The 7,997-nt window shown below is 40.7% G+C and overlaps 1 protein-coding gene across 5 annotated transcripts in view; it reads right to left on the reverse strand.

The window, feature by feature from the left end:
- The window catches only part of DCUN1D3 (defective in cullin neddylation 1 domain containing 3), a 38,933-nt gene that overhangs the window by 30,285 nt on the left and 651 nt on the right, over positions 1-7,997 (reverse strand). Inside the window, exon 2 of one of the 5 annotated variants that reach the window (XM_073215472.1) lies at positions 4,127-4,250. The exons of 3 other annotated variants lie outside the window; for them this stretch is intronic. The gene's annotated coding sequence lies outside the window, so the exon portion shown is untranslated. Of the gene's footprint in view, positions 1-3,590; positions 4,101-4,126; positions 4,251-7,997 lie in introns of those variants that run through there. One more of the 5 variants, XM_036991966.2, reaches the window with a different exon arrangement.

Raw genomic sequence — 7,997 nt, forward strand, 5'->3', positions numbered from 1 at the left:
TGGTAAAGTTCACGCTGAAACCCAGGCTGACTCTGGGCTATACTGAGATCTTTTTAAAGTTACACTGGAAGGAAAGATGAATTCTTTACATCTGATTTCTTATTAAGTGAGCTCGTTTCTTGCATTAGGGAGGTCTAGAGCTAGTGTACTTGTGAGGCCCAAGAATATATAACACATTCTGGGAATACCATTTCATACTGATTGAGGAAAGAGTTTGCTCCTTTGTAATCTGAAGCTATTCTTAACAAATATACTCCATCAAATTAACAATAAATACATATTGTTACTTATATAAATCAACTTTAGGTAGTCTTATTCCATTACTACTTATGGGATGCAAAACTGGAATATTAATGTGTAATAAAATATATTTATTTGGTCTTTGTACCTGTTTCCGGCAAGAACTCCTAAAACCCTTGGAATTTCCTTACTGATAGTACCCTTTGTTATTCATAAAGAGTCTGTTGGACCATACCAGAGTTTGTGTTTATGTTATTTAAGGAGGTGACTCAGAGTGGGCCCTAGGATAGTTTTAAGAGAGGGGGATGGCCACACTAGAAAGACCAGGCACATGATTAAAAGACTACATTCAGCCCCTCTTCCAGACCTCAGGAGAGGGAAGGAGTTTAATCACCTATAGGCAATGATTGAATCAATTATGCCTACATAAAGGAACCTCCACTGAAACTGAAACAAGACTAGGGAGAGGTTCAGGGTTGGTGAACACAGCGCTGTGCAGGGGGGCAGGCATGTCCACAGGGACATAGAGGCTCTGTGTCCCCAATTCATATCTTGGCCTATGCATCTCTTCCATTTAGCTGTCCCTAAGTGGTACCTTTTATAATGAAACTGCAATCCTAATATATCATAATTTCCTTAGTTCTGTGAACCCTATGTTCTTGCAAACTATTAAACCTGGGGGAGGGTGGTCATGGGAACCCCTGAATGTGTAGTTTGCCAGGCAGAAGGGCACATAACTTAGAACTATCTGATACCTGTTGCTGGTATCTGAAGTGAGGCAATTTTGTGAGACTGAGGAATTAACTTGGGGGATCTGCACTAACACCAGGCAGCTGGTGTCAGAATTGGACACTCAGTTGGTGTCAGATTGTTGGTGGAATGGCATAAGTAATAACCTCAGAAAAAGAGGTCCACATTAAAACCAACTTAAATTATGCCTTAGAAGCCACATCCCTCTTTGATTTAATCAATAAATCTATAGCTGTCACCAATTCAGTGCACTGCTTGCCATTTTCAACACTAGTAGGAAATCTACCCTATAAACAGGTCCACAAGTACCTGGCAGAATACAATTTCTTAAAAAAAAAAAAAGAAAGACTAAAGAACTAATTTGACCTGTAAAGAGAACATGGGATGTTGTAGAAATGTGGAGTCAAAAATATTTTTTAATTGTGATTTATTTCACATTTATTATAGTCCCCATGAGGGAATCATGAATTAGCTCAATAGTTTACATGTAACTGTTCCCTTTAAATAGTAGACACTGTTAAAAAACAACTGCCATCACCTAGTATTCGTTTCACTGTGTACTTTAACCCAAACCCTAATGCACCCAGGGACATTACATTCCCTCTTGTTTACCAACTTCTGATTTGTCAAAAATAAAAGTCAAGAGACAGAGGTCTATACTCAAGAAAGGCCAATACTCAGCAAGCAGTCAATCATAACCAACTAGTCAGTCTTGAAGACCAATCTAGTCAAACCAGCCACTGCGTCCCTGAATTCATCCCTCCCCTGTCATAGGAGACAGCACTTGTGTTCAGGGCCACTTGGTTACCCAACTCCACAGGCCACCATTCCCTCCTTGTGAATGATGTTCCCTGGAGTTGGGCAATCTTGTGGACCTGCTCCTTCCCTACCCACTCTTCCCCCAGCACGTGCAATTGCTAGCATTTTCCACCCTATCCCAGCTGGACCTCTGACGGGCATTTCTTTTCACCCTATCTATAACCAGTCCTTATTACCACCACCATCAGCCTTCCCCACAGCCTGTTCCTCTACATATCCTCCTTCCCCTTAACTGAACCCACTTTTGTAAATGCATTTAGAAATATTTTTAGACTTTTCTCTTTCATAAAATGTTAGCAAACCTCCAAGCAAAATTCTCTTTACCATAGACATCAGCTATAACCAATTGTTTTGAGTACTGGACAAGTGACTAACTATTTCAAAGAAAAACTAATTTACTAGGAGAAAAAGAACCATGGAAACATTCTTAAAAATGGTCACATAGCATTCACTATATCTTTCTTCATTCTTGAATCCGCTCGCTTTAAAAAAAAATGTCATAACCTGAAAAAAAAGCCTCATCTGAGGACCTGGGACGTCCAGCTTGTCCACAGTTCAGTCACGTAGGACCCACGTTGCACCCTCACTGCCTTCCCATTGTGCTTAAAGAGCAACCACTAGGTAGTCATCAAGAAGACATAAAGCAAGTATCTAACTGAAAATAAATTTGCTTCACAAATAAAATTAAAATTAAAAAAAGAGAATGTGGCCATGGTAGTTACATACACAACTTTTCTGTCAGTGGGTGCAGCTGGGTTTTCCTGTTCAGATTCCAGGGCAGGTCACCAGGAAAGGAAGTATTCAGTTCAGCATTTTGCACAAGTATTCTCTACAGCATGCTCACTAATTTATCTAAAGAACTGAGATGCTGTAAGTCTCAACTCCTGTTTGAAAGTACCATCAGCACCTTCAGAAATATTCTGAGAAGAAAAGGACAGGTATTTACTAGTGCTATTACCCATTAGTAACTCCACATATGCTCCAAAGCTGATTATAAGGAGGCTTCTCTGAAAGAAGAGTATGTGACAAAATGTTTGGTTGAAGAACCAGGAACACAAAAGACTAAACACCAAGGATTCAATTAAACTCAACCTCTACTTAGTACCTTCAATGACACATTTGAGGCAGTGTAAATGAGAAAACAAAATTAATACAGAGAAAGCCTGATTCTAGCCCTGTAGCTGCCAGTACCATGTTCTGTGACTTTAAGTAAAATTATTATCATTTCTAGATTTCCCTTTACTAAGTCATTGCTTTTCAACCTGTTTTCAGCCTCAAGATATTTTATTTGACTGAACTTACAGGGAAACTCAATACAGTAGCATAGTAAAATAATTTTGTACGGGAGGAATGGAAGGAAGACAGCAAAACCCCCTCACCCCTACCACACACATACTCCAGCAGTGACCCCTGAAAGGGCTCCGCACAGCCTGTTTGAAAAACATCACACCAGATATTCTAAGGTTCTTTGTGGGTTTTTTACCTGCTTCTTTCTAAACTGGAGGAACGGGAACTAACTGCATTCAATATAGTAAATGTCATGACTTGAGTCTTGTTCAAAATGAAAATTACAGGTCACACACCAACCCACTTTGGGCAAACACTGCAAAGTCTAAACCCTTCATCAACCAAGAAGAGCTAAAAGTTATAACCAAACTGCTGTCTCAATAGGGTGGAAGCAATGTATTAATAAAACAAGGAGGCAAGTCTTTCTGATACACTGTTCCCTGGCTGACAGGCAGAGATTGGAGCAGAGGCTACAAAAGACACTAAACACTCACCAAAGATGAGAAGTCCTACACTACCCAGTGTTGCTACCCAGGATCCTCGGTCAGCTGTCCTATCTGGTCTGGATCTACAGGCCTCAGTGATACTTATTTCCAGTCTTCAGGTCATGAGGCTGCGCCCTCCAGCAGAGCAGGACAGAACAGGAATGTGGATGATGCTTCCCAACGCTATGCCACCTAAGCTTCCATGCTGCAATTCTTTCCGACACCCAACCCACAGCATATCTCAGGGGACACTCCTGAGTAAAGTCAAGCCCTTGGGAAGTCAGGTGGAGTCATCAGCAAGACACCTACCTTTCCTTGTAACCAGGCTGGTATCAGGGTACTGGCCACAGGTGGCTTGCTTTACCACAAGGGCTAATCACCACCTCAACACTACTACCTTACTAAGCTTCCCTATTCTGATGTATGGTATTGAAATTAAGTTTCATTTGCACATATTTGAAAGATGACTTGGCGTTTTCCCCCTCCCATTTTCTCCTTTCAGCATATCACAACTTGAAAAAATGACAGTTTGAGCCACTTCTAACCTTTTCTCTCATTCTTCCACTAAATTAGTATGTGGAATTCTAGTCTGTAGTCATTCACTGATTAAATGGTCAGGTGCCGTGGTGATCTCTTTGTTCCCCCTAAAGAAACAGGATCTTCCATCACCTAGAAAAACAGACAAGAACTAGTGAAACTAGATTTGAAAGACATTAACTCAATTAAATATCTTGGTCCACTGTGCAAAGACCTTCAGAACACTCCCAAGATTTAAGGAGAATTGATTCTGGTTCACTAGTACCAACATCTGTAAATAGACACAAAGTGGTAACTGTAAATTATCAAGAGCCGGGGAAACAGGAGTTACCACACAATTACCATTGTTTCAATCTAAGTTTTCATGTCTTCACCTCCAAACAAATGGCAGCCAGTGTACAATCAATTCTCTTTACTGCAGCAGAGGTATCAAAACAGCAAAATCAAATTAAGTCATCAGATGCAATACAAAACACCCACAACCCCATGGTAAGAAGAACCAACTGACCTTCCAGGTTGCCCACCTTCCAAAAAGCCCCCAAAGTTTAAGAAACAAATCCACTGGTGCCCTCAATTAAAAGGCCTATTCAGGTCCAAGAATCCCAATGCATTTAGATTTGCAGATTCTTTCCCCAAACACAGTTAGTGGCCAACGTAGGAGTCAATGACTTCTCCCTGTGTTCAAGTCCCCTCCTACCCATCCACCCCCTTTCAGAAATTAGAAGAGAGCCACCAGTCTCCAAACTGGCTGATGAAATTTCAGCCTACAGGATATTTTCATACTTGAGTTATAATAAACCACTGAAATGAAGATAAATAGTTGATAGATTAATAAACCATTGGCTAACGCATTGGAAGCCCAGCATTAGGATGCAAAGCCCAAAATACTTTAACCAAGGCCAAAGACAAATACTCATATATCACTATCAATTCTCCATTCCTTTGAGTTACTTTGCAGTATGGAAAGTGGGATCTATTGGTTGTCTGGTCCTGGCTGTTCACTTTGGTCACTTGATTGCTAATTAAAAACTTTTCACTTAAGTTGGAATTCAGAAATTCGGTACAAGGCTCTACTCTATCCTCTTCATTACCCCCAGGACTGCCCAGGAAATGCCATTCAGGTTAGTTCTGACAATCCATCACCCATACTACTAAAGAAATAAAACCTACAACAGGTGACAAGTCCTCAATTTCCAACTCATTTTTCCCAAACACTAAAAGGATTTATTTAGCATTTCCAATACTGAATTTACTACAAATAGCCCAAGCAACATTGAAGTCTCCCAACTGCCTGGCTCAAAGGGCCAATTCACTCAAAGAACACACTAGTCACTGTTGTGGGATTCAAAAGAAGAAAACAACATATTCTTTCTGTTTCAGTCCACCATGACATGGTTCAAGAGGGCCAAGTTGAGGGGTCCTGACTGGGCCTCATAAGTGGACAATATGGTCAAGGTGAGGCTGAAAAGCAGCTGACTACTGGAGATGAGTAGCCCCAACAGAAGGCAAAAAAGTAGGTTACATCCTTTGGCTACTGCTAGCCCAAAGATGCTGACATAGTGGGACTGGGCCCACAATGGTCATTTACCTAATGTAATCCCACTGAGTGAACTTTTAGCACCGACCTATACCTCAGCTGAGTGTTATCAGTCATCAGGTGGACCAGACAAGAGTGGAAATATATTGCAATATAAAACCTGCCTCTCTACAAAAAACATCAAACTTGAATCCCAATGGTCATCTTTGCAGATCAACAGGGGCATACCATTATCACTTGCTCAACCTTCAACCCTAAATTCATACACAGCTGGAAACAAAAGAGGACTCATGTACTAGAACATGTTCAGGATACTCATTATGCAATTTTAAATAGCAGCATGTAAGGTAAAATCCTGTAAGGAAAAAGGCATGGTCTCAGTTGAACATCCTGCTGAATTCTGAACTAGCTTGAGATTTATCTGCCAGAAAAGACCCAGGTGACCACAGTGGCCTCCTCTCCCACTCAACAGAGTAACTTTTTTTTATTACAATAGTCTAACAGTACCTGCAAAATATTAATTGATACAACTCTAGAGAGGGCAACAGAATTAATCAAAAGGAAGCATCAGTTTCTATTTCCTTCTTTTTGCTCTTACTTTGCCTACTTATTATTCTGAGCCTGGCCTCCACCTTTCTGACCTAGACTCTTGATTCTCCCCTTCGCTCACTAGGCTCTGGCTCTTACTGCCTCCCCTCCCCGCATGCTCCCTGAACCCCCTCTCACCCTAACCTTCCTACCCTTCTCCACCACACCCTTCTTCCAGGCCCTGGAATTTGCCAAGGTCATCCCAGCCAGTTTCTGCACTAGCTAGTCCCTGAACCAGGAAGGATCCTCCCCTATCTTTGCTTGGCGGGGTCCTTTTTATTTAAATCTCATTTTAAGTGTCACCTCTTCAAAAAGGTCCTTCTTCAAGACTGCACCCTAATCAGACACTTTCTATCATATCACTCTTATTTTCTTTGGCACTCATCAAAATCTCATTGGGCTTATTTATTATCTGTCCCCACCCCCCAACTCCAATGTAAGCTCCATGAGAGTGTGGACCTTACTGCTGTGTTCACCTTTGTACACCCAGTGCCTGGAACACTGGCCAGTACTTAATACCCAGCCAATAAAATGCCTTGTTGAACGGATTAATTTTGCACTTTATTCAATGGTTCTCAATCAATTAAAGTGAGAACAAGTCAGTTTTCTTTTATTGCATTTCTGTGAAACATCTAAACATGGTGTTACTTGTATAATCAAAGCATTAAATATTCTGTTTCATCAGGCCTGAAAGCCCTGATGAGTAGGATGGGACCTGTTATAATTTTTCTAGCAATATGCATACTAACTCAGTTACAAAGAATCAGGATTCATGAACACTTTCTAATCAACGGATCCCTGAAATTTATGTACTCTCTCTTAACGTTCTTCGAAAACACAGTTCCACATTCAATAGAGGATTTCCAAAGGAAATATCAACACCAAATAGGAATTATTATACTTCAGTATGAAATCCCTAAAGACAGGATAAAGGAGCAAAAGCAACTTGGTGATTTTTAACCAATAGAATATCAACAAAGAGATCTTCTTTCCAATAATTCTTTGTTTTCTTCAAATAATTTTTTCACATCTGCTATTGGTTTGTATTCTTCTTTAAAACAAAACTAAAGAGATCACATTTTCTAATTTAAGACCACCTATACACAAAGAATCAACCAAATAAAGTCAGCACAAGCTGACTGTGTCACTGAAGACTTATGTGCCAGACACAAATGGAGAAAAAGATAGAAGAGCTATTGTCCAATCATAGAAACAAGAAAGTAGTGTGGGGTTTTCTGTTCTCTGAAGTGCATCATAAAGTGTGGGTGGAGAGAAACACAGAAATCCAGAATTAGCTTAACATCAAATCATTTTGGAGAGAGTTGACAACATGCAAATTCCTCACACATAAAGTATGTCGAACAAGAGGCTTTGATTCCTGGGCTATGATGCCATTTAGGAATCCTTGCAAGGGCTTTGGAATGCCAGTATTCACAAGAGAAAATGCTCACCTTGATTGGGAGCTCCCAGGTATTGAGAGGTACTCCAAAAGTGACACAGCCTCTAACTGAAGTATTATAAAGCTTGCTGCTGAACGGGATAGAGGCTGAACACCAAATTCAAAAGAAGTAACCAAGGTACCAAGTGCCATAAAGAAAACACACACACACAACCACGATCACCACCTAGCCACAATGAATTAAAGTGGAAAATAGGGATGTTTGTGGGGGAGGATGAGGGGTGAGGGGGAATGGAAAAAAGCGATACATTTGCCAACCCGTCCCACTTCCTATACAGGACACAGGCAAACCCTC

This window comes from Manis javanica, chromosome 10, assembly GCF_040802235.1.
Source record: "Manis javanica isolate MJ-LG chromosome 10, MJ_LKY, whole genome shotgun sequence".
NCBI lineage: Eukaryota > Metazoa > Chordata > Mammalia > Pholidota > Manidae > Manis > Manis javanica.